The 25,519-nt window shown below is 37.7% G+C and overlaps 1 long non-coding RNA gene across 1 annotated transcript; it reads left to right on the forward strand.

Annotated features, from left to right (window-relative positions):
- The first annotated feature begins 9,819 nt into the window (after positions 1-9,819).
- Positions 9,820-15,287, forward strand: LOC118616868. The gene is made up of 3 exons (XR_004956721.1): positions 9,820-9,926; positions 13,190-13,350; positions 15,276-15,287. It is a non-coding gene; the product is annotated as an uncharacterized LOC118616868 (long non-coding RNA).
- Positions 15,288-25,519: the final 10,232 nt, after the last annotated feature.

Raw genomic sequence — 25,519 nt, forward strand, 5'->3', positions numbered from 1 at the left:
CTACCATATATGGATTATACCATGCTCAGCATTATTTTAAGCATTTAAAAATACTTTAGCTAATTTAAAGCTATGAGGTAATCAATTTATATTATTTCCAGGATATAAATGAAACGATTGAGTAGCAGGGTAGTTCACAAGCCTGTTCTAACAGCACACAGCTAGTAAGTAGTTGAGCTCAGTTTACTCTAGAGTCCATGTGCTGCCACGTATATGTTTGTTAGTTCATTATTCATTTACTTAGAAAAATACATTAGGGACTAACTATGTGTTAGGCAATACTTGTGCACAAGAAAGGTACAAAAAATGATGACAGTATTGGCCTTCATGCCTGACATAGCCTAGCTAGTTGGAAGGAGAAAGTTGAACGAACTTTTATAATGTTGAATCTTAAAGAAGCAGGAATCACCCAGAGAACCAGCAAGAGATAGGCATCCCAGTAGAGACAAGAAAAGATGAAAAAATAGAGAAACAAGATTAAACATTTGGGAAATGCAAGTACAAGTACATTCTGGAGTGTGGCAAGCCAAGTGGCAAGAGAATGGGCAGGAAAGCTAGGTGGAGGCCAGGAGACAGCTGGTTTTGTGCCATGCTAAGGGTTGAAAACTTGAACCAGAAATAATAGAAGGAGGCTGTGGAGAATTTTAAAGAGAAGAGCTTGTGATGTTGATTAATTCTTAGTGCTATCCTATTACATTTCCTGTACCTTCCACTTGTTGTTTTTCTCACAGTAAGTACTTAGAGTATTTGAAGGTCATGTGTATGTTAGATGGGATAGTAGCTGATAAGACATTCCTGCAAGTGAGGTCAGAGTAAATTCTGTACATTGAACAGACTACAATCAAGGCAAGGTATACATTAACCATTAAAAGAATGCAAAGAGCCCTGGCCAGTTTGGCTCAGCGGTTAGAGCGTCGGCCTGCGGTCCGGAGAGACCCGGGTTCGGTTCCCGCTAAGGGCACGTACCTTGGTTGCAGTTTGTCCCCGGCCCTGGTTGGGTCGTGTGGGTGGCAGCCACTCGATGTGTCCCTTTCACGTCGATGTTTCTCTCTCTCTCTCTCCCACTCACTCTATCTGAACAAAATATCGAAAAATGTCCTCGGGTGAGGATAAAAAAAAAAAAAAAAAAAAAAAAAAAAAAAGAATGCAAAGAAAACAGCAAATGAACCACAGTGTATATATGTAAATGTCCAATGTACTTGAGGAATGAAATTGCCCAAGAAATTGTTGGCCAGACCAATGATTACAGAGGGGACACCTCTTGTTTGAAAATCTACCTTTGGAAGTGCCTTTGAGTTACCCCCTAATAGCTGAGCAGATGCATTTGGTAATGATTCAATGTTTTGTTTACAACATCCACTATTCCTGGATTCGTAAGTAAATCTTTAAATGGGCATATTTTCTGAAAATATTTTGAAACACAGTTCTCTTTAGATTGTATGAATAAAGAGGTGGAAAATCCATCTTGGATTTTAATTCAGCTAAACATTGGTTAAAAAAGGACAAAATTAGAACTTTTCATCATTCTTTCTGACAGCGTGTAAAGTGCGATTGATATATGTGCATCTCAGACGACTGAGATTGCAAATGTGTAACTGCCATGCTCAAGGCAAGATACATTATGTAAATCAGCTGGACTGAGGAGGGCTCACTGTGTTTAACATGATAAAGAAGAAGGCATGCTTTTCTGCACGTTCTGCTAATACAAAACGATGTGATTTCCAAAAGATAAAAATGTATTCACTCTTGGCAGGCTGTGGCATGCTTAATGAGTATTATTTTAACATTAGTGCAGCAATGGAAATGTACAATCTACAAAATTCGTCATTCTTTTGGGGGCTGATAAATACCTGGTATACCGCAGAATTTTTTAGCTTCCAGTTGACCTGGCTTAAAAGTGAATCCTTGTTAGGTTAAAATGTTACCAATCCTGTTAGCCAAATCCTTATTGTTATGACAACAGTGGCTTGAATAATTTGTTATGCTTGCTACAATTTGTGCAGATGTTGACATATTTCTGTACCCAAGACCCCTCACAAATATCACCTTGTTTGTAAAGACTTCCCATTTCTTAAATGAATTATGTTCCTGTTCATGTTATGCATATATTTGTTTTCATTTTTAATGGAGAAATAATTCACTACCATAAAATCTCCCCCTCTTTAAAGTGTACATTTCTATAGTTTTTAGTATTTGCACAAAGTTGTTCAATCATGACAACAATCTAATTTGAGAATATTTTCATCACCCCACTTAGGAACCCAGTACCTATTAGCAGTCACTCACCATTTCTCTTTCTCCCCAGCCCCTGGCAACCATTAATTTCTTTTATTTCTGTGGATTTGACTATTCTGGACATTTCATGTAATAGAAGCATATAAAATATGGCCATTTGTGACTATCTTCTTTCACTTAGCATAATGTTTTCAAAGTTCATTATGTTATAGTGTGTATCAGTATTGCTTTTTATTATACAATACTATTCCATTGTATGGATATAACGCATTTTGTTTATCCATTCGTTAGTTAATGGGTATTTAAGTTGTTTGAACTTTTGAGCTATTATGAATTATGCTGCCATAAACATTCATGTACATGTATTTGTATGAAATATGATATATATCTATGTCTATATCTATGTCTATATCTATGTCTATGTCTATGTCTATGTCTATGTCATGTATATGTATATCTATATCATCTATCTCTATATAGTTAACATTTAAAAATATTTAAAATACATAAAAGCATACAGTGACATTTTGGTTTATCTTGTTTTAGACTTCTGTGCCTATTTTTATAATACTTTCATTATAAAAACACATTTTGAATCCAAACGTGCATCTTGTTCTATATTCTATTTTTACTTTACTTTCCCTATAGGAAAGTGTATATGATATATATATTTCTAGGACAGGTTTTTAATAATTGTATATATTTCATTTTTATTTTAAATGTTTCTATACATTATAATTACAGTTCTTGAGGAAAATTACTTTGCTTTTTAAAAAAATTTTATGCCTTTCCTTCTACTTCACTAGTAGCTAGCACATACCTGGAATAGTAATATTTAAACAAATGTTTGCTGAAATACATTTATAATATATAGATAGGCATATAATTTCAGCTTAAAAAAGAATCTTAAGGGTCACCTGGTACTGTGAATAACATGAGTGATATAGTATTTTAGTTAAAAGTGGATTTAGCCCATGACTATAATTTTGGGTCTTAAACTTGTATACTTAACCAGTATACTATATTCTTTGAAAAACCCATTTAGGAAGATTGAAAAAAGCATAACAGAAAATTTGTTTCTAAGTGAAATCATAAATAATACTTAGCAACTTTCTGAATTACTGTATAATAAAATTAGGAATTTGGAGAGAGTCAGTAAATAATTTTTCAACCAGTGTAAAGCTTCATTGGTGAAAATATGTATTTTCAGATGTTGCAAAATGTTCAACAAAGTCATTAAAAATATCTCAGCTATCTTAATGTTGTCTTGTCAGATATTCACAGGTTGTTTCAAAAGACTAAAATGTATTTGTTTTGCATGTTGGGTCCAAACTCATATTCTAACATCATTGTTGACTTCACCTGCTGTTGAATCATAGTAAAATCACTAACTCTATATTGCCAACTTGAGCTTGTTCCAATTTTTAAAAACATCATTAATCCTAGCACCTAGATTGTGGTGTTGAAATCTTATTTCCACCATAAGAACCCAGGGCTTCTTGGAGAAATAATTGATTCCAGGTTCTGGGGCAGGATATACACAACATTAGACTGAAACTACTTGCTAGCCGTATTTCAAGGAAGCCTTCAGAGACCACCAGGGCCAGAGACCACCAGGAGCCAACTTGATAAAGCCAACTCACTGGTTAAAGATGTGATAATTTGAGCTTTAATAAAATGGACACCATCCCATGTATTGAAATCCCTAAATTCATCATTAAAAAATCAATTGGTCATTTTTGGAAGATGATTGGATCAATTCCTTGTCTTGAAACTGCTTTTTTTTTTTTTTTTTTTTAAGGAAAGAGCAGAGCATTTTTTGTGTTGTTCCCATATAAACTGTCCCACTGGGTAACAAATAGTAAATGAGAAGCTACTCTTTATAAAAAAATAATATTCTAATGAATAAATAAAATAACTAATAGAATTAATCACCATTTTGCAACACACATGAATGACAGATCTAGGAACTGAGCAGTTAACATCACACGAGAGAAAGGCAGGCACACTGCCTCCTGATGGAAGGATATACCACCACCTATAGTCTTGCCAAAGGGATCAAGTGTGAGATTGATCAAAGCTTTAGACCCAGCTGCCAATTTACAGGAAGTAGAGAGGGCAAAGAAACTTGGTGAACTGCACTGTGAATGTGCAATCAACAAAATCCAGATTAGGGGAAACTGCAGATTAACTAGTTTGAGCTCTTCTGCAGATACACTGAAAAGAGAAGAAGGAAATGGAGAGAAGCACTGTAGATTGAAAGTAATTTAATAGTCATGTTGAGTTTTTACAAACTTAGGTAAGAATAAACTATAGGTATTGCCTGGGGCTTATCATGTTAGTCATAAAGCTATAAATGCAGTGAAGGCAAGAGAGTGGTTTCATTTGGAGGAAAGATGTGGCTGTTTTTGGGATGGGCTACATGGAGGGGCTCTGGGCAGCTGGGCAAAGCTAATTCTTGACTCAGGTGAGGATTTTCAAAGGCGTTGCATTAGTTTTCTGTGGTTGCCATAACAAATTATTAAAAGACTTAGTGGCTTAAAACAGTATTTATTATCTCACAGTTCTGTAGGTCAAAAACCCAGGTAAGCTTGACTAGATTCTCGATTATGGATCTCACAAGGCTAAAATCAAGTTCTTGTTCAGCTGGGCTGTTATCTGGAGGCTCCAAGCTCATTCAGGCTTTTGGCAGAATTCAGTTCCTTGTGGCTACGGGACTAAGGATCCTGTTTCCTTGCTGACTGTCTTAGCTTTGTAAGGCTGTCCACATTTCTTTTACTTTGTCCCCTCATCTTCAAGCAGCAACACTGGGTTGAGTCCTTTTTATACTTCCAACCTCTCTGCTTTCTCATTCTTCTGCAACCTCTTCCATTTTCTTCTTGATTTTAAGGTCCCATGTGATTACATTGCCCCATCTCGATAATCCAGGATAAACTCCCTATTTTCTGATCAGCTGATGAGTGAACTTAATTCCACCTTCTGCCGTCTCTCTGCCTGCCGGGATCGGTGCAACGCAATGAAACTACAAGCACACGCTGCTTGGAGTGAGGGGGAGCTTTGCAAGGTAGTAAATGCTCCAGATCTCTGGACGCAGTCCCATTTATTTGCAGACTGGTACCCCCAGGTCACAAGTGGATTTAAGTAAATTATTTCCTTGAGATGGCATTACTTCAAACATACACCCTGGCTTTGTCTTTTGCTTTTTATGGGAAGAGACCTTGAAGCCAAAAGATAACAAACCCTTATTCACATGCAAATAAAGTACCCAATACACAAGGGCGGGCCAGGTCCTCCCCCCCCCCCCCTAGGATTCCGAGAATGCATTTAACACAAGGTCGAGAGTGCTTAACACGAGGTTAAAAAACATCCATCTTCCAATCCCCAACCCCACAACCATCAAAGTCCCTTCACAGTAGTATCTAGATTGGTATTTGATTGAATAACCAATTCTGCGTGCCACAGGTGTTTTCACCTTATACATTTGTTTTCTGTCTTTTATGTACATGTATTTTCTTTTACAAATGTAAGGACTAAAAAACCATGGAGACATGCCAACCAGTACCTTCTTGTTTGAGAGGTACTTATCAAAGATACTTACCTTTATTTAGGGAAAAACCCAAACCAAACCAGAAAGTGACTTCTTTCTTTAGTTGAAATATTTTGTACCTTGTCTAAAGATGATAAGAAAATGGAAGTATAAAAAAAGTAAATTCTGGAATTGGCTGCTTTCATTACCATAAGTAACTCTAAAACACTGGCAATAAAAGTTATGTCTTAATAAAATTTACCATTTGTATGGCATAATTAAATATGGCTATAAATGTGCAATCCTTATAGTACGGCTCATTGCATCCATTTTGGCAATAGCTTTTATAAAACCTGATATTACTTTGGTTTTCCTGCCATTTCATAACTATTTTTGGGTGTAGCTGTCATTATATTTTTTGCTAACTTAATTGATGGTATATCAAAATTGACCTACACCAGGGGTGGGCAAACTTTTCCTGTCAGAAGTCCAGGTAGTAAATGTTTTCTGTTTTATAAGCCATATTGTCTCTGTTGCAGATATTCAACTCTTGTCATTGCCCCAAAGAACACAGACAACACACAAAGGAATGGGCAGAGCTGGATCTGGCCCATGAACCACAGTTTGCAGACTCTTGATCTACACATTTGAATATTTCTTCTCTTATTGTTTGTGTTTGGTGTTTTAGTAGTGATATATTTTTACTACACTCACTTGGATACGCATATTATACAAGAAAAAACATAATGAAGAAAGGCACAAAAATCAATATTTTCCTTTAGTTGTAGCATGAAGATTTCAGACTTTGAACCCACTTTTTCAAGTAAGTGTAATGCACATATCTAAATTCTTCTCTGAGCTTTGATAACAAAACTAAGTCTATTTTTTTTTTATCAACCTTCTTATTCATTTGTTCATTCAACAAATGTTTGTTGATGACCTACTATGTGCCAGGCACTATTCTAGATCCTGGAGATAAGCAGTTCACCAAAGTCCCTGCCATCACCATGTACATACTCTAGTTGACTTGCTACTGATGATGGATGTCAAGAGTTCAGATACAATACGCTTTTTCTGATAGTTTCTCCCTGACCTGCAATAGAGCAGCATTTAAATACGAATGTTAATATACTTTAATTGTTAGATTTAAATATTGTTTGCTTATATGTTCTTGTAAATTGTGCAATGATTGTTGAAAGAAATCTAAGAGTCTACGTTATATGTTTAACATGTGTTGTTTCAAACTTCCATTGAAGTTTGTTAGGAGTGAAAATTATTTTGCAAAGACTTGGACAAGGTACCATCACATTTTATTGTCTTCAAGTTACAGCTTGAGAGATGTTGCTTTTCTAGACCATGCTGTGATTGAAATTATCCCTAGTTAAGCCATCAGCCGGTGATAGTTGGACATTTTGACATTTTAACTTGAGCCTCATCAATTCATCATAGCCATCAACAAATTTTCTTTGAAAATTTATTTTAACCAGTGATGCCTATTCAGTTTTGGCTTTAAGGGAATTTATTCTTACCTGAGGAAAAGAAAAAGTTAGGTAGAAAGACCTGAAGACTTAAAATAACTCTATAATTAACATAAAAAGTCAAACTTCAACCAGAACTTACCATAAATGTACAAAGTATTAGGCATTAATTTTCTATTGCATAACTGACAGCCATGCTGTGATGAGAGCATCCATCCTTAAGCCTTTCCTGGCATCTGAGTGCATTACATGTGTCCCGCAGTCATATCCTTTCTCACGTACTTTTACATGCGTTGACATGCATAAGCCTAAATTAAAAAAAAAAGCTGAACTACCATTTATCTCCTCAAACACATGTTTACAATATATTGATATATCATCGGCAGATATGGTAAGAGAACCTTTATTCTAAGATCTGAATAAAAACAAGTTATTCTGGTAGCACTAGTTTCCACCCTGTTCAATTTTGGTGGGTGCTTACATATACATCGCATTTTCTTTCTCTGTGTTTTTTTTTTTTAATACATTACAAACAAATAGTTAAACTGTAATAATATAAATGACAAGTTCGTAGGATTCCTGGAGCTCCTCCATAAACCCCAAGGTTATGTAGAACAAATCTGAGACATCTGATCTAAGTCAATCCCTTGATTTTCTGAATGAGGAAAATGGAGCCCAGAGAGAAGGTGTGTCCAACACACCTGCCCCAGATTCCGGCCCAGGCCCCCTCACCCCTGGCGCAGTGTGTTCTCCATGTCTATGGTCTAACTTTGAGTTCGGCAGGCATTACAATTTCTATAATTTACTGTAAAGTACACGCAGCCCTTGTGACATCTGGGATGTACCAGTTAGTTAGGCTTTAACTCTTTGTGTGGTGTCGGCATTTGGTGAGAGGCGCCCACGAAGGCGCAGATTCTATAGGCCTTTCTTGACCATCCGTGGATGCTTTACGACTTGGCAGGCCGAGTCCAGATCTGGCTTTCCGTTGCTGATCTTGTGTTTGTTCATGAGCATGCTAGATGTTAGAAAGAGGCTGTAGCTCTCACGAATGAAACGAAACATGTTTTGAGCATATGGATTGGCTTCTACTCTGTTTTGAACAGGGTAGGAGAAGCCTGGACTCGTTTTTTTAAGGGCTGATCCTCACGGTTTGAGTCCCTAATTGGTTCCCAGTCCAGACATCGGTTTGGGAGGACTTCAGACTGCCTGGTGCCCTCAAGGCGCAGGACCTGCCCCAGAAATCTGGCCGAGTCCGTTTCAGGCAAACTTCCTACGCGGACCACCAAGTGGGACTTTTCCCAGTGTGTAGATTAAGTCGTATAAACTTTATGCTTTCTTGCTTATAAGTTTTTGCTAACAAACATCTGACTGTATGAGGGAATTTGGACTAACATTTGTTTCCATTGAAATCTTGTCGCCGGGGTGTGGAGAGTAGTAAACCCTCCCTGTCTCAACCTTCTGCGGCGGCCTCTGCAAACAACTTGTGTGTATGACCGAAGGGCTGAGGCAAGGTCTGGGCACAGGCTGTCTCTCGCTGTGAGTCAGTGGGGTCTTACTCTCCTGCACAACCCAGAGAGTGTTTCCTTCTCCCCTCCCCACAGCTTTTTGTTAAATTTACCAAAAAGAGGGAGCTGTTGCTACGGCTCTTTGTGACTTCCTGTGATGTGATTGATTTATCCTCAGCTCCTTTCCCTTGCTGACACTACTGCTTTCAGAACACAAAAGGTCACCCTGGCCGCTTTGGCTCAGGGGTTCGTGGTCCAGAGAGACCCGGGTTCGGTTCCTGCTAAGGGCATGTACCTCGGTTGCAGTTTGTCCCCGGCCCTGATTGGGTCGTGTGGGTGGCAGCCACTTGATGTGTCCCTTTCATGTCGATGTCTCTCTCTCTCTCCCTCCCACTCTGTCTGAACAGAAAATGGAAAAATGTCCTCGGGCGAGGATTAAAACACACACAACAAAAACCAAAAACAAACCAAAAAAACCTTAGTACCCCAGCATGCGACTGATTGGATCTTTAAAGGGGTAATTAAGTGAAAATGAGGTCAGTTAAGGTGGGACCTCATCTAACAGGACTGGTGCCTCTATTAGAAGAGGAGATCAGGACACAGACAATAGCTAGCTACAAGCCAAGGACAGAGGCCTCAGAAAAAACCCAACCCTGCCAGCACCTTGATCACAGACTTCCAGCCTCTGGAATTGTGAGACAATAAATTTCTATTGTTTAATCTACTCAGTGTGTGGTCCTGTGTTACAGCAGCCCTAGCAAATGAATGCAGACTCCGCTTGTTTCAGATTCCACCTCCTTTATCGGTTGCTGTAGCTTTGGCCCTGACTCTGCAGGCTCTCACACTGGAACGGGGTTAAGCATTTGAGGTGCCTTAAAACATTCTGTTCTGTGTTGGAGTGAGTTCCAGAAGGCAGTGCAGTGCCCTGTTGGCCCTGCAGGAGGAGCTGGCTTCAGAACAGAAAGAACTTGAGTCACAAATGAGAAACTTCCTGCAGCAGCTCTAGGCCCTGCAGGGAAGAGCTAACAGAGTTGTAACATTCTGGATTCTTCTTCTTCTCTTCTCTGCAGGTGAGGAAAACTTTCTCCGCTCCAAGTTAAAACAACACGCTCCAATACCGCAGGAAGTAAAACAAGTTCTCAACTTTCTGTTCTCAATTCTCAAGGATGGACTGGGCCCAAGGTTGGTGGCTTTCCCAGCTCCCAGCTAGATCATCCATCCCTGAAAATCCGCCGGTCACTTGGGGAGCAAGCAGTTGATAAACCTCAAATTGATCCCAAGATCAGGAGGAGAAAATTACTCCTATCTCCTTTAAAATACATAGAGTTTTTAAAAAAATATTTTTTCTTCATTGATTTTTAGAGAGAGGAAGGGAGAGGGAGAGAGAGATAGAAACATTGATGAGAGAGAACATTGAATGGCCACCTCCTGCATGCCCCGTACTGGGACTTGGCCCACAACCTGGGCATGTTCCCTGACCAGGAATCAAACCGGCGACCTCTTGGTACATGGGTCGATGCTCAACCACTGAGCTACACTGGCCGGGCCGTTATAGTGTTTTTTAAAAATTGATTTAGAGACAGAGAGAGGAAGAGGGAGAAAAAGAGAGAAACATCAATTTATTGTTCTACCCATCTATGCATTCATTGGTTGACTCCTGTATGTGCCCTGACTGGTGATCGAACCCAGAATCCTGGTACATTGGGATGACACTCCAACCAACTTAGCTGCCTGGCTGGGGCAGTCCTTACAGTTCTAAACTCATGTCCAGAGCAAGGTTGGGCTGTGTCACTTCTGTCTCTGTCTTGTAATATTTGTGTTCAACTTGCCCTCTATTGTTAATGATGGATGCCCTGCCCCTACAACCGAGTCTTCTTGGCAGTCGTTTTGGATATTTAATGCCCTTAAAAAGACAGTTAAATACATGATGGATTTTTCAAAAGAGGGACACTGGGCTGGGATGAAGCAGACTGTGGTCTGCCTAACATAACTGGTTCCCCTACCAATTGGGACCTAGTTTTTACGGTTTTGAGACTGATATATTTTTCACTTGGAACATCATATTTAAACATCATATAAACATCATTGTTTATAGCATGTGGTAGACATAGAGGAATAAGCCTAGTTGTTTTGAAACTCTTGGTAAATGTGCTAAATCATGCACAGAGTGTAAACTTCCCATAATTTATCAATGCATTCTAGCTCCTAGGGTCCTGTGTTATTAATTAACCATTTAGAGTTACTGGGTTTAGCAATGAATTCTTAAGTCCTAGAATCTGGAGATAAAAATGACTAAAAAAATTTAGTCAAGAAGGAACTAGACAACCCTGGTCAGTGTGGCTCAGTGGTTGGAGCATCAGCCTGTGCACCAAAGGGTAACTGGTTTGATTCCCAGTCAAGGGCATGTACCTGGGTTGCAGGTTCAATCTCAGGCCCCCGTCAGGGCATGTGCAGGAGGCAACCAACCCACGAGTCTCTCTCACATTGACGTTTCTCTCTCTCTCTCTCTCTCTCTCTCTCTTTCTCCTCCTCCCTCCCTCCCTTCCACTCTCTCTAAAGATCAATGGAAAAAATATCCTCAAGTGAGGATTAAAAAAAAGAAGGAACTAGACCATTAAGCTAGATTCATGAAAGGTAGTCTTACTGGGAGAATCGTTGTGTTCTCCTACCTCTGAATGAGTTACATCCTAGACCAGGGTTATGATTCAAGACATGTTAACATTTTCATACTTTTTTCACTTATCTAGTGTTTACATGTCATACAATTGGTTTGTATCTAAGCAAAGAGTTAGAGTCAGGACTGTTGCTGAGGGTACCAAGGTATCTTAAATTAATTTTTGGAGTGAGAGATAGATTTAAATTCACTTCTGATAATGAAATACACTACATTGTTTGTAGCATGTGGTAGACAGAGGAACAAGACAGTTGTTCCTCTATGAAAAAAAATAGCGTTTGACAAATTTCTATTAGAAAAAATAGTTACAAAGACTATGACATAAATGACTGGTGAAACACCTAGACAATAGTTCTTTTTTGCTTTTTCCTCTTATGACATAGAAGGAGGGATAAGAGAGCCAGGGTCAACCTGTTATAAAGGAGGTAGTTTTGTTTGCTCACTTGAATTCAGAAATGTGAGATTAAGGGAATGGCTGAGACTTAGCCCACATCTGTGAGGGAAGCTTTGGGTTTTTAATTTCTTTAATTAAAACAAACAGGGAGACATGAGAAGAGAGCAAGAAACAAAGAGAGAGAAAAAGCAGGCATCTGGGTGCTTTGAAATATACAGGTTCCCTGAACAGCTTATTAATATTACATCATTCATCTTTAAATATTTGCCCTATATTTTATTTTATTATTATTATTTAAAAAGTTTATTTATTTATTTTTATTCATTTTTATTTATTTATTTATTTTTGTTACAGATGTTTCTCCTTTTTCCCCCATTGATACCCTTCTCCCCCTCCCTCCCTGCCCTGTCCCCAGCTTTGTTGTCCATGTCCATTGGTTATGCGCACATGCATATAAATTCTGTGGTTTATCTCCGCCCCCCTCTTCTGGGGATTGTCAGTCTGCCCTATATTTTAGAGGCAAGGCTGAGTACCCCTGGGGGAACAACAGAGGCGGAGAGCTGCTACCTGGTGGCAGAGCCCACTCTCTTCTCTACTGTTAGGGTGATTCAGCTCTGGCCCCAGACTTGCATGTTTTCTTTTACCAAACAAAAGCCCTGCACACCCCTGGGGAGTGTGAACAAACATGTATGTTCAATGCTAGGACCCATCTAAAGCGTTTTCTTGGCCAAAAAGTTCCTAACAAAGTTCTCATAAAACACACTAAGTCTTCTTCTTGGAAAATATTATGGTAAATATTGCTTTCTTCATCTTCTCACATTTCCGGTGGAAATTTAGCACCCTAGTCATACATACCCCTTATAGATTGGTATGTGGGGCAGTTGTTACTTTGAGTGAGGCAGAGGGTGGGAGAGAGCCAGAGGGAGAGACTTTGTCGGGAGACAAGACTCAACAAAAGAAGGTTCCAAATGATTTAAAATGTGTTTTAAAGAGTGAAAGAAAACTAGAGAAATATTTAAAGCATAATAGTAGTGACAACAGTACAAATGTGAGCTTATGCTTCTATCCTGGGAGTTTCTGCAAGAGGAACTACTAATGTTCATGCCTACTGCTTGAAAAACAACGTGCACTTTAAGAAATGGATATGACTGCTCTTTGCTCGATGGACCTAGAGTGGTTACGGTCCATTGTAGAGGGAAGAAGTCAACTGACTTGAACAAGTTTTGGCTTTCCAATGAAATGATAGAGAAAACCATATGTTGGCCTAAAGATTTTGCAAATTAAATTATAAATATTGGTACTATGGCAGAATTTATGTGTGACATTAAAAACACCATTTCCAAAGAGTGGAAATGATTCAGAGGATTATGTTTACAGTTGTGAAAGCAGCCATCAAATTAAAGAAGCCAAGTGCCCTAGTGACAAAAGGGCATAAGAGAGATTGATGGAATGACGAAGATCCTGGCATTGTCCTACTGAACTCAGCTTTTTGGAAACTAGCATTAAGCACTCTGAGTCTTCTGAAGACATCGTAAACAGTAGGTAATCCACCCTTCACAGCCACTGCCAGCCATCTGGCATGCATTCTTCATCACGCCTTCTAGGCTGGGAAATAACCTCATCTAATCCCATAAATTGTTGATTTCATATAGAATGAGTCTAGATTGGTCTTCATTTACCTCCAGACCTGGATATCTATAGGGGTCTCTTCCTTTTCCAGTAACCAGAGGAAGAGTTTGCCTGCAAAGGGAGGAAGGCTTGTAGCGTTAACCTGAAACTTTCCTCTCATAATTAGGGTTCATTTTCTGCCTTGAGTTTTCACAAAAAATCTATTTGGATCTTTACACTTCCTTCCCCCAGCCCTCTATTTCCCTCCCTCCATTGCCTGTTCTCATTTCTTTCTGAGATGCAATTAATGGTTCCCACATTTGTTAGGCCTCTCAAAGGGCAGAGGTGAAGCACATGAGAAATAACCTACTTACTGGCAAGACCCAGAGTGAGCTGCAGTCTCTGAGGCCCCAGTCCTCCCTGAAGGCACCACTCAGCACTATAGAATGCATCTCTTTCCTCCACAGGGAGGTGTTCCTACTTGCCCCAAAGCCCCGAATGCATCTCAGACACAAACTACAACTTGTCATGGCAATTTCTAATAGCACAGGTCTTTTGTGACACTTCTAGAACTCACTAGCTTAGCAGAAAGATCACTGCCATGCATTGTCAGCCTCCAGGACTCTTGAGACGATAGAGGCTGTCTATATTTGAGAAGTTTTCATGAATAGTTTTATTGAATAGAGAGAAATCATATTCTTAAGACCTCAAGACAGTAGACAGCAGCAAGAAAGGAAAATATACTTGAGAGGTTTAAAAGATGCTAAAGTGCTTTGTTGGGTGGGAGAGTACATGCTGCTTTAGGTTTTTATTTCATTTCAACAAAATCAAACTAGGAATTCTCTTTAATCACGTGGGACAGAGTCATTTGCATCAGACCCTTTGCACATTTAGACGGCAGGCACTGTTTCTCAAGACTATGAATTCTGTATTCAGTTTAAGAAAGTGTATTTTTGATTGAGGTTAACACAGTATTTAAGTTAATGGAAAACATGCCTCCATTGCAGAGTATTTCCACCAGAATTGCTGGATTCTGTACAACAATCTGTTTCTATTTTGAAAAAAAATTGGTGCTGTTGTATGACCTAAATATTCTTCTTTCCTTTTATTTCATGTGTCTACATTCATGTGCTTTCTTTTTCAGGTATATTAAAAAACAAATGGCATAGAATAAATTCAGATAAAAATGTTTCTAGTGGTATATATCCTTAATGTTTTATAAAAATAAAAAAAAATTATTTTGCTTAAAGTCTGAACTTCAATTCAAAGTAGAGAGCATGAGTTTCCACTACTGCTACCCAAATGATATTGGAATTGGGAAGAGAGGAGAGTGTCTTAGAAAGTGACTTTTAAATCTTGTATAAATTAGCATTTCTGAGTAACAAAGCACCCTAATGGTTATCGGCTCAAAATAGCAATCATTTTCTTTTGCATAAATACGATTTTCAGGCGGAGGTTGGTTGGTCTTCTAGCAGGTCTTAGTTAGGCAGCTCTGTTTCCGGTTGGGTCCAGCTGGGCTTGAGTTCTTTCTTACACATAGATATGTCAATGGGTGTTCATTCTAGGGCCCATATGGAGAGGCAGCAGCTACTGGGGACACTGTGCTCAAGGTGAATTCAGGTGGGCAAACGAGAGCGTGGCTTAAACTTGAAACTGGCACGCTATTACTTCCACTCATATATTGTTGGCCAAAGTGAGTCATATGGCTAAGTCTAATGTTAATGAGGTAGAAAATTTTAGCAGGAGGTACTGCAGAGTCAAGTGGCAGGGGTGTGGAAACCCAGAGAGAAAGTGAACTGGGGGCCAATAAGTCAATCCATCAGAAACCCCACTTCTTTCTTTCTTTTTCCTGCAGAAATGCTGTCACTGTGTTATCCTCCCTTCTCCACTAGGGTAGCAAGAGAAGCGGGAGGTGGCGATCTCAGTGGGACTCACTCTGATCTCTAGGCATGGCTTTCCCCAGTGACTCTCAAACTTTGGCGTATGATGAAATTATTGGTGAGTTTGGTAACCATACAGATCTTGGGTCCTATTCTCAAATTTATTAATCAGAATCACTGGGAGGGCCAAGTCACTTATATTTTTAACAATTCATCAAGTGATTTTGATGTACTTTGACATTTGAGACTCACCTTACTAGGAAGGAATTAAGTGATCAGCCTGGATCTTGCATTTGCTGGGACCCTGGCAGTGTGGCAAGTGTGATAGATTGCATTATTGTTCAGCAGATAGCCCCGCCCCCCACTACTCCTGCATGGGAAGTGTTTACTCCTTTGTTCCAAAGTTGTTGTATCTGGTTATGATATTGATTTTGGCCAATAGAATGTGAGAAGATATGACTTATTTCTTGTTCAAGTAGTATGTTAACTTTGATTATGTCGTTAGGCTTTGTCCCGTGTGTTTCTACCCTCTGCCATGAGGAGAACTTCCCCTAGGTAGCTGTATCAGCCTGTGAGGGAGGTTGTGTATCCCAGAAGGACGGTCATGAACCTGGAGCACTGTCAGTGTAGCTGCCTCACAGAATCAGACATGAAAAATAAATTTTAGTGTCTAAGCCAAGGATTGTTTCTTATACAACATTCTTGCAGCAGAAGTTGACAAATACGGTCAATAACTAAACAAGGCAAACAAGGCAAATAGCAAACTGGGACAGAAATGGGGCTCAAATTCCTGTGCACTTACTGCACTCAGATTTCTAGACGCCTTTTAATGGACTTATTCGAGCCTATCTTTAGTGTTTGTTTTATTTTGACTTAACCTGTAGGGAAATGCCAGAGAAGGGGAAATTTAACTTATAGAGGGATTTAGTCAGGACCTACAACTGTCTCAGGATTGATGTTGATTCTGAATTTCCCCCTTTAGGGCTTGTTTTTCCCAGATAGAGTAGGAGTGTTTGCTTTTTTGGTGCTTGGTTAATCAGCAATAATAACAAGCAGTACATGCCTGGTGCCATCCTAAATACTTTCCATGTATTAATTCATTTAGTTCTCCCAACAACTCTCGGAGGTAGAGACTATTATTATCTTTATTTCATGGATGGGCTCACACAAGCCACACAACTAGGAAGTCATAGCACGTTGAAGTCTGACTCCAGTAGCTGTTCTCTTTACCATTCTGTTGCTGCCTCCCAGAACAATTTTCACCACATTTCACCCCTCATTACTTAAAGCAACATCATTAATCCTAGAAAAGCAAGTTGCCCAATTTCCACCTAGAACAGAAAGATTCCAGTTCTCTCTGGTAAGGCGTGTGTACAACCATTCTTGAAAGTGAATGACAGTTTGTTGTAATATTTGTTGCTTTATTCCCCTTCTTTCTCCAGCCCCATCATTTTGGTCTAGAATACTTCTTTTTCCACTTTCTAACTCCCTCATCAGAGAAACAAAAATTAAGGCTTTTCATTTCATTTTGACCCAGAAACCTGAAGGCAGATGATAGAATTTCCAGCAAAGCACTCCATTAGAATAAAACCCCAACAAAACAACTCATCTTTTCAGATTCCATGAGTTCATGGCAAAGAGAGGCAGCTTGCACAGGGTACAGTCTTAATATAAAAATCGTTTAAAATCATAACATCTATTTATTCAGGACCTCCTCTAAGGCATTTTACATATATTAGCTTTACTTCCAGTAACAAACCTCAGAGAAATTATGGTTATCTTCTTATATGGGCAAGGAGAATGTATCCTAACAAAATCGCACAGCTATGTGAACAACAACTGAGCCTTATTTTCATGATTCCAAATTCTGTTGTCTTGGCCTTCACATCTTATTACCGCTCTTACCTTGAAGAAAGGATTGTTAAAAGCCCTCACATTACTGCATAAAATGATTTTTTTCTATAGTTCACATAATATAAAAATCTCTGAAGTGGATTTAGCTCTCAATCTTTTCCCTGCACAGTAAGCTCATTTTGTCTGGATGAGAATGAATACAGATAGTCTCTCCTGAGTGCACATTATTGTGAAATTGACAGCAAGAGAGATCTTATTCCTAAAAAGAAGCTTCTAAGCTCTTTACTATCTCTTTATTTTTTTCTTCAGTCTGGGCAGAAATGTCTAAACCTATGGGCCAATCTTCCCTCTGCTTATTTTAATGAATAAGTAGAAGGCAGATTCTCAACTATTTTCTTTTGCCAATTTGACCATTTTTTGTGTTTATCCAATTTGGTATGAAACAGTATTTGATGTATTTCTTTTCCCCTAACTTTAATTACCTATCACACTAATTCACTATAAAAACAATATCCCTAGAAGAGGATACTTTTTAATTTGCATTTCAGATTCTCCAAAACCATATATTAGCAACTCCTAGTAGTAAGAACACAATAAAATTGTTTAAATAAACAATTACTTTAAAGAATCTTGAGAATATACCCTGAAGGGAATATAATAACAGTTAAACACAGAAAGTACATTCTATAATTTTCTCACCAAAGTGACACATTTTCCTAAATAGTTAAAAAAAAGATAAATGGGAGGCAGAAGAAGATACTGATTTGCAATCTATTTTCTTTCAAAGCTCTGACAAATGGCAACCAACTCAGAGGTTCAGGGACACTAGAGAACAACATGGATATATTAGATAGAGTTCCCCGAGGACCAGGACTACCAGGATGTGGTCTATAGAGAAAGAGATGTTTTATAAGGAATTGGATCACATGATTATGGAGGCTGGCAAGTTCAAAATCTGTAGGGAGGCCAGCAGGCAGGCAACCCAGGAGAACTGATGTACAATTTTGAATCCAAAAGCAGTGTGCAGTAGAATCAGGAAGAGCTGATATTGCAGATGAAGTCCAAAGGTAGCATGTTGGAGAACTTCTTTCTGGGGTTAGAGAATGTAGCACTGGCTCTTGATGTTTTCTGACTAGAAAGTGACACATGTTGCTTCTGCTTGTATTTTATTAGCCAAAACAAGTCACATGGTTGGGCCTAACTTCAATGAACAGGGGGGCACATTTTTACCATGAATCTGGAAGGAAGAAATGTGGGTTATTGGTTATTAGCCTTAATGCCTACCATCAGCCAATAAATAATATTAGATAAAGATTCTAATGTAAAATGCGCAATCTGCATAATCAATTTAGACTTGTGATTTTAAAGTCAAAGATTGAAGTTTATTAATAATATTGGAAAATTTAAGGGAACTTGATGTCCATTACCTTTGTGTTTAATTTATATATATAGAAGAATTACTTAAACACTTGGAAAGTTTTTTTAATTGGACAAGTATATATCCAAATAACTAAAAGTTTAAGAAGAAATCAGGTTTATGAATTTATTACTCTAAAAAATATTAATTTTTAAAACTAAAATAAACATTTGAACAAAAGCTATCATTTTTGCATATCAAAATCTTGCATTGACTACTAGTAATTGGTGTTATCATCTAAAGTCCTTCTTTGTTTTCCTTTCTGAGAATTTCATTCTGTGAAATGATTATCATTAGAGACATAAGCATAACATATGACCAATGGTAGAGCGTACTAGAGGGAGATCTGAAGATTTCTAGCAGAGAGATTATCTTTCCTCCTTAGATTATATAAATGAAATAAAAACAGACAAAGTTTTAGGAGAAAACAGGTTATACTTTTAATACTCCCTAATAAATCCCTTTTTCAAGTATAAACTTCAGTATAGGTAAAGTTAATGATTGTCTAGGTAAAGTACTTACTTGAATTGGATAAAGGTAGTAAAAGAAGAGAAATATTGTATTTGATAAAATCCACTGTTTACAGCTCCTTTAAAATGTGGGCCTATGTAGTGATTTAATTCTGATGAGTAATAGCAAGTGAGATACTCAAAAACACATGATACAATTTATACAACATGTGTACATGTATTTATTTTTGGCTTCAGCTGTACTACAAGCGAAATTAAAATGGCTTAGCAAAGATCACAAATCTTTTGCATACAAGTCAAAGTGTCTATTCCATGTGGCTTAGGAATACGTGTAAAGCTTCCATATGGGAAAAAGATTTTCTGACACTCAAACAAATAAACAATCAAGCATCAAAGAACCTACCGAAAACTTGGACAAAAATTGATAAATATCTCAAAACTCTGAATGCAAGTTTTAAGGTCTAAACATTGTATTTTGCAATATACTTTATCATTTTGTAATAGAGAAGTTTTTTGCCAAAGATCCTGGGATTTAATATATGATTATGCAATGTGTGCAATGCATATATGTATACCTATATATATATATATTAGTATTTATTTCAATTTGCTTCCAGTTTACATATCCTACTAGATGCCTCAATGATTGATTATTGCTCTCACAGTGAAACTAAAGAGATGGCAACTCTTATGAAGCAAATTTTAAAACTTCAGAATAATGATTATATATTTGATTTATACAGTTTATTTCTCCCAAAGTGTTCTTTTTAAATTCATGCCACATTTAAGCAAGTGATGATGCTCATGGCTGACAGTGCTAGGTTAAGCTGACTTTGTCTTAATGTCATCACCAACAATAACTAAAAACAAAACAAAACAACAAAAACAAAGAAAGAAAGAAAAAGAAACAAGAGGAAGAGCTACAAGAAGCCTGACACAAGAAACCAAGATTGCATTAACATTCGTGTTATCACATAATTTTGAACTAGGCTCTTCTTGTCCATGGGCCCTGTGTTGTGATACTTGAGGTCTCTATATTGCCACAGACCCTCTTTCGTTTGCATGCTGCTCTGCAGAAGTCCCAAACCATGGCCCACAGGCTAGATTTGGCCCATTCCAGTGTTTCATTTGGCTTGTACAATGTTTGAAAAATTGTTGAGCCAACATATTGAAATCGAAAGCTTTCACATAAAACTCCAGATTTCTGGCATCTCTCAAAAAATTAGGAGATCTGGGAACACTGGGCTCACATTACCACATTGCAGTCTATGGCTGGCTGCGCAGCTGCTGCCCCCTTTAGACAGGCATGTGTTCTCTGTGGTCCTCACCAATTCTGTGGTCTGAGGGTATCAGTTCCCACTTATTGCACTTGTTGTTTCTCTCTTATTAGAAAATATTTCTCTCTATCAGTGTCTTTATCAAAAGTGGGTGAAAAGGTGGCAAAGTTATAGCTTTAAAATAAATTGTCCTTTGTGGATTCTCTTCTCCTTTTCTCTCATACATGGAGAGACAATTCCTCTCCCCTATCTCCCACTGAAATTGCAACAAAGGTCTAAGATGCAGTTGAACAGTGTAAGTAATGGAAAGGTTCTCACAGGCATGCCTGCTGATTTGCTTCCCCCGGAGACCAGATAAGATTGGACTTGCGGAAAGCAAGAGAAAAGGGGAGAACGGAGAAACAAATAAGAGAGCGTGCCCGTGTTGGCCCTCAGCTTGGAAGCCATCCTTCTGTAGTCAGCTTGAGGATGCTGGGACCTGGACTCTGCCGGCCACTTTTACTCGCCCTGTTAGGCTCTGCCAGAAGAGGGCACAGAGGGAGCCTGCAAGGACGGAGGAGGCTGAAGGGACTTGATCCTTTCTAGTTGGTTCCTGCTGGCTTCCTGTTTGCTGGAAGTTCCTGTAACTATCATCCCAGCAACACTCCTTCACCTGGGCACAACTTATGGTTTGCAGTTTTCCCTACACTTACCACTACACACAGCTTCATCGTGTGGCCCCCACCCCCACCCACATTCCCTTCTGCAGAGGTCTTAGAGCCAGTTTATGGGGACCCCTCCTCCAAGCAACATTTAAATATTCTGTAATCTTTCCTTTGTCCCTTAAGCTCTAGCGAAGGAAGCCACTTCCTGTGGTTTTACTTCTGTGATGCCTTAGAGTTTTATTTTTTTCTAATGAATAAATGTATACTTTAGGTAGCAATTATTTGTTACTTTCCATGAAATAACTCCTTCCTGACTGGATCCTGACTAATAAGAGAGAGGTAGAGTTGATTAGAGTTGTGCTGCCCAATATGGTAGCCACTGGTCCCTTCGATAGATGCATATTTAAAGCAATAAAATTTAAAACTCAGTTTCTGGATTCCATTAGCCGCATTTCAAGTGCTCAATAGCGACATGTGACTACTGGTTATTGTATTGGAGAGTGCAGACTAGGACATTTCTGTCCTCGTAGGAAGTTCTGTGAGCAGTGTTGGGCTAGAGAAATGAGGGTCCACAAAGTAGGAAGAAAACATGAGCAGAAGATCTTTGTTAGAATCAGAAAATTAATTAGCAGAGACTCAGGATGATTGATCATAGGGCAAGTAATCTAAAAATCAATAAAAAACAGAAAACCATCAGATATTTAAAAATGAATGTTATAATAATGAAATTATAATGAAGCATTACATATATAAATTCTACTGAATTCTGTTAAACATTAAAAAAAAACAAACTTTAGTGGCAATGATTTATAAATTCTTCCAAAAATAGTAATAGGAGAACAATCCCCAACCTCATTTGATGGAAGTTCTCTAAACCTTGATTCTAAAATCAGACAAAGGAAGAAAAATTATAGAATAATTTTACATCTTAACACGTGTCCAAAAATTCCAAACAATTTAATTACCAACCAAATCTAATAATATATTATGCTATGACTAAGTTTTTTATATTCTAGGAATGCAAAGTTTTTTTTTAAATTTTAAAGATAAATCAATGTGATTAATCACATTAAAATATCAAAAGACAAGAAATATTATAAATATATGTAAAATAATTTGAGAAAATTTATGATTAAAAAGTTCTTAGTATAGATGGAAAAAGGACAGTTTCTCAAATGAAGCATATTTACCAAAAATTCTACAGCTAAATTTACTCAGAGGTCAAATAGTAAGATCCAAGTAGGAGATGCCCTCTATTAAAACTTTAACATTTTAGTGGAAGTCCTAGTCAGGTTAAGAAGACAATAAAAATAAGTAAAAGCTATGAAGATTAGATAAGAAGAAATAACGTTATAATTATTCAGAGGTGATATTAAGTTTTAGGTAAAAAAAATTCAAGAACCTCATGATCAATTACAAGAATTAATTTGTAAATTTAGCAAAGTTGTGTTTCAGCTTAATCAGTTTTATTTTATATACTGGGTAAAAACAAATGAAAGATAAAAATTAAAAAAATACCATTTATAACAATATAAAGATATTAAACTCCTATAAAAATAAATCTATCAAATAAATAAAGATGTACAAAACCTCTATACAGAAAACTATAGTACACTACTGAGCTAAATTTTTAAAAGATCTAAATAAATGAAAAGATATATTTCAATTCTTCCCAAATTGAGTTAGATTCATTGTCATCCCAATAAAAACTACAGCACTTTTAAAAATGTGTTTGCATTGCCTTTATGTGGCTATAACCTGATAGTATAATTTTAAAATTTATGAAAATGAAAAAGAGCAAAGATAACCAAAATACTACTGAAGATTAATAACAAGGTGAAAGGACTTATTTTATCAGATATCAAGATAAGATATCAAGTTTGAGTAATTCAGATAATGGATTGTGAAAAATGTCTTCTGAGCTGAGCTTGAGATATTCCATTACCTATTTCTCTTTTGTTAGAAATATTAAAAAAAAATCTCCAAGTCCTATCTATTTAACCTTCACTATGTCACAATGTTGAATCCAGGGGATATGAATATGGAAGAAAATCCCATACTCCAGTAATCCTCTTTGGTTTCTATATTTCCTTGTGAATGTAGACTATGGCAATGAACGTCTCAACTTCTGGCATTTTGAAATATCTTAGAGAATGATAGAGGTGCTGAAAAACTAAACATGAGCAAATGCTGCCAAAATAGACATCAAAATCCAGAAATGGAAAAAAAAAATAGAGATTTTGAACACTAGGGATTGATGAGCTTGATAATCACTTTGGGGAAAAATACTCCAATAAAGTAATAAAAAGACATCTTCTGCGTCCTTTGGAAAAGCAGAGTACTTGCTATGAGTGATTATGTACTCACTTAGAACAAGGCTTTTCAAATTGCCCCAACTCCTTTGTTTAATATAACTTCTTTTTTTTTTTTTAATTTTTTTAATCCTCACCTGAGGACATTTTTCCATTTTTTTTGTTCAGATAGAGTGGGAGGGAGAGGGGGGGGGGGAGAGAGAGAGAGAGAGAGAGATGTGAAGGGACACATCGAGTGGCTGCCACCCGCACGACCAACCAGGGCCGGGGACAAACTGCAACCGAGGTACGTGCCCTTAGCGGGAACCGAACCCGGGTCTCTCCGGACCGCAGGCCGACGCTCTAACCGCTGAGCCAAACCGGCCAGGGCTGTTTAATATAACTTCTAAGTTGAATGATGAAGAAAATGGTACAGGTATACTGGGTGGAGCAAAAGTGGGTTTACAGTTGTTCGTATGAAAAATAATACAACAATAAGTAATAACACAAGAATAAACTGTGTTTCATGTACTCACAACTGTAAACCTAATTATGCCCCACTCTGTAGGAGCCTATTATAGGGATAAATCATTTGTGGACAAAAAAGAGACATATGATCAAATGATAATATACTTAGGGGAATTTGTGAATTATTGAATGCTACGTTGTACCTGTGGAAAGTAATCACTATCTGACTGTCAGAAGTGGCTGGTTATGTGCAGCAGGTATTAGAGATTATGTCTACTCAGCATTGTTGATGTGCTTTGGAAACAGACTGAACATGACCTTTGGAGGTTTAGCTGATATATTGGATAACCGAATTGAGATCTGGAATCAGGTTGAAATAAAGGACGGGCTTAACAAGATAAAATGCAATAGGGATTAATGCAAAGTGTTCCATTGAGTTAAAAAAAAAATCAACGGAGGAAATATTGAATGAACATGATGTGCCTGAACATTAATTTGTATGAAAAGGACTAGGGGTTTTTGTCAATCATGAACTCATGACAAGTCAGTGGTGCCATATGTACACTTGAAACCTAATTCAAGCTTAAACGTCACTGCAGTGACAGGAGGTGACGGTATAGAGGAATAATGGCATATTAGCCATATCTCCCCTCCTTATTCACACTTCATGTGGATGCTGCATTGGGAGGGTGATACCGATAAAATGAAAAAACTTCAAGGAAAGGCACACAGAATAAAGAAGGAATTTGAAATCTAAATAATATTAAGGACAATTACACACATTTAGCTTAGAGGAAAGAAAACATGGTGTCATTTGGGGAGTTCTCATCAAACAGAAAAATATTTTTTTTCAGTTTTTGAGGAGGCAAAATTAGGAACAATGGGAGGTAGGTGTATATCTCCTCTGCAGATGGAAACATTTTCAACCATTAGAAACGTCCAAAACTTAAAGGATTACCGTAGAGGAGACTCTGGTTTTAAGTTTTGAGTGCTATGCCTCTTGCTATGTTTCTCACAAGTCCTGTTATTTTAGTGTTAGAATCAAATACTGTACTGGGGTTCATTCAAATTTTTCTATATGAAATCATAACATAATTATACCCATTCTACAATTTCTAGGATTTTTGCATACCTAGCACACATAGCAAGAAATGGCTTGTCTTAACTCAAAGGACTACCACCCATGTCTCCATTTATAAAAAAATTTGTGGTATTTTAAGAGTTAATTTAGCTCACTTCCATTTTGTATTTGCTTTTTCCCTCTCTCAATTTCACATTACACAGTTAATAGCCCTACAGTAAGTGCTGCTTCAATCCAAGTCTATCTAGGAAGCTTGGCCTAAGATAATGTCATTTATGGTTAAGAAAAATCATTGTTGTGCTAAGTAATTTTTGATGGTTGGCAGCCTCAAAGTTTGGGATTTCTGGCTGCCCTTTAGATATTATATCATAAGTATGGATGAGTTGCAGTAAAAACATTGAAAAATCTTCAGTATGCGTTGTCCAAATAAAAGAACAACCGTCCAAGTTACGAAGAGATACATCTCAAGTATTCTGACTTCCACAGTTATTTTGGTCTTTTCTTTCCAGTTATAATTTTTCATGGTGCTGTAGCTTGCCAATGTCAACAAATTTGTATTTTCTGGTAAGATAATTGAATTGAGACTTTTCTGTCTGACATGAAGTCAGAGTATTAAGTTACAAACCTATGGGTTAGATGTTTGTAGTCAGGAAAGCCAATTTCTTCCCGAAGCCACCCCTGGCATAATTGAGCCAACACAGAACTGCCGTCTTTTTG

Source organism: Molossus molossus, unplaced genomic scaffold (assembly GCF_014108415.1).
Source record: "Molossus molossus isolate mMolMol1 unplaced genomic scaffold, mMolMol1.p scaffold_m16_p_5, whole genome shotgun sequence".
Lineage (NCBI taxonomy): Eukaryota > Metazoa > Chordata > Mammalia > Chiroptera > Molossidae > Molossus > Molossus molossus.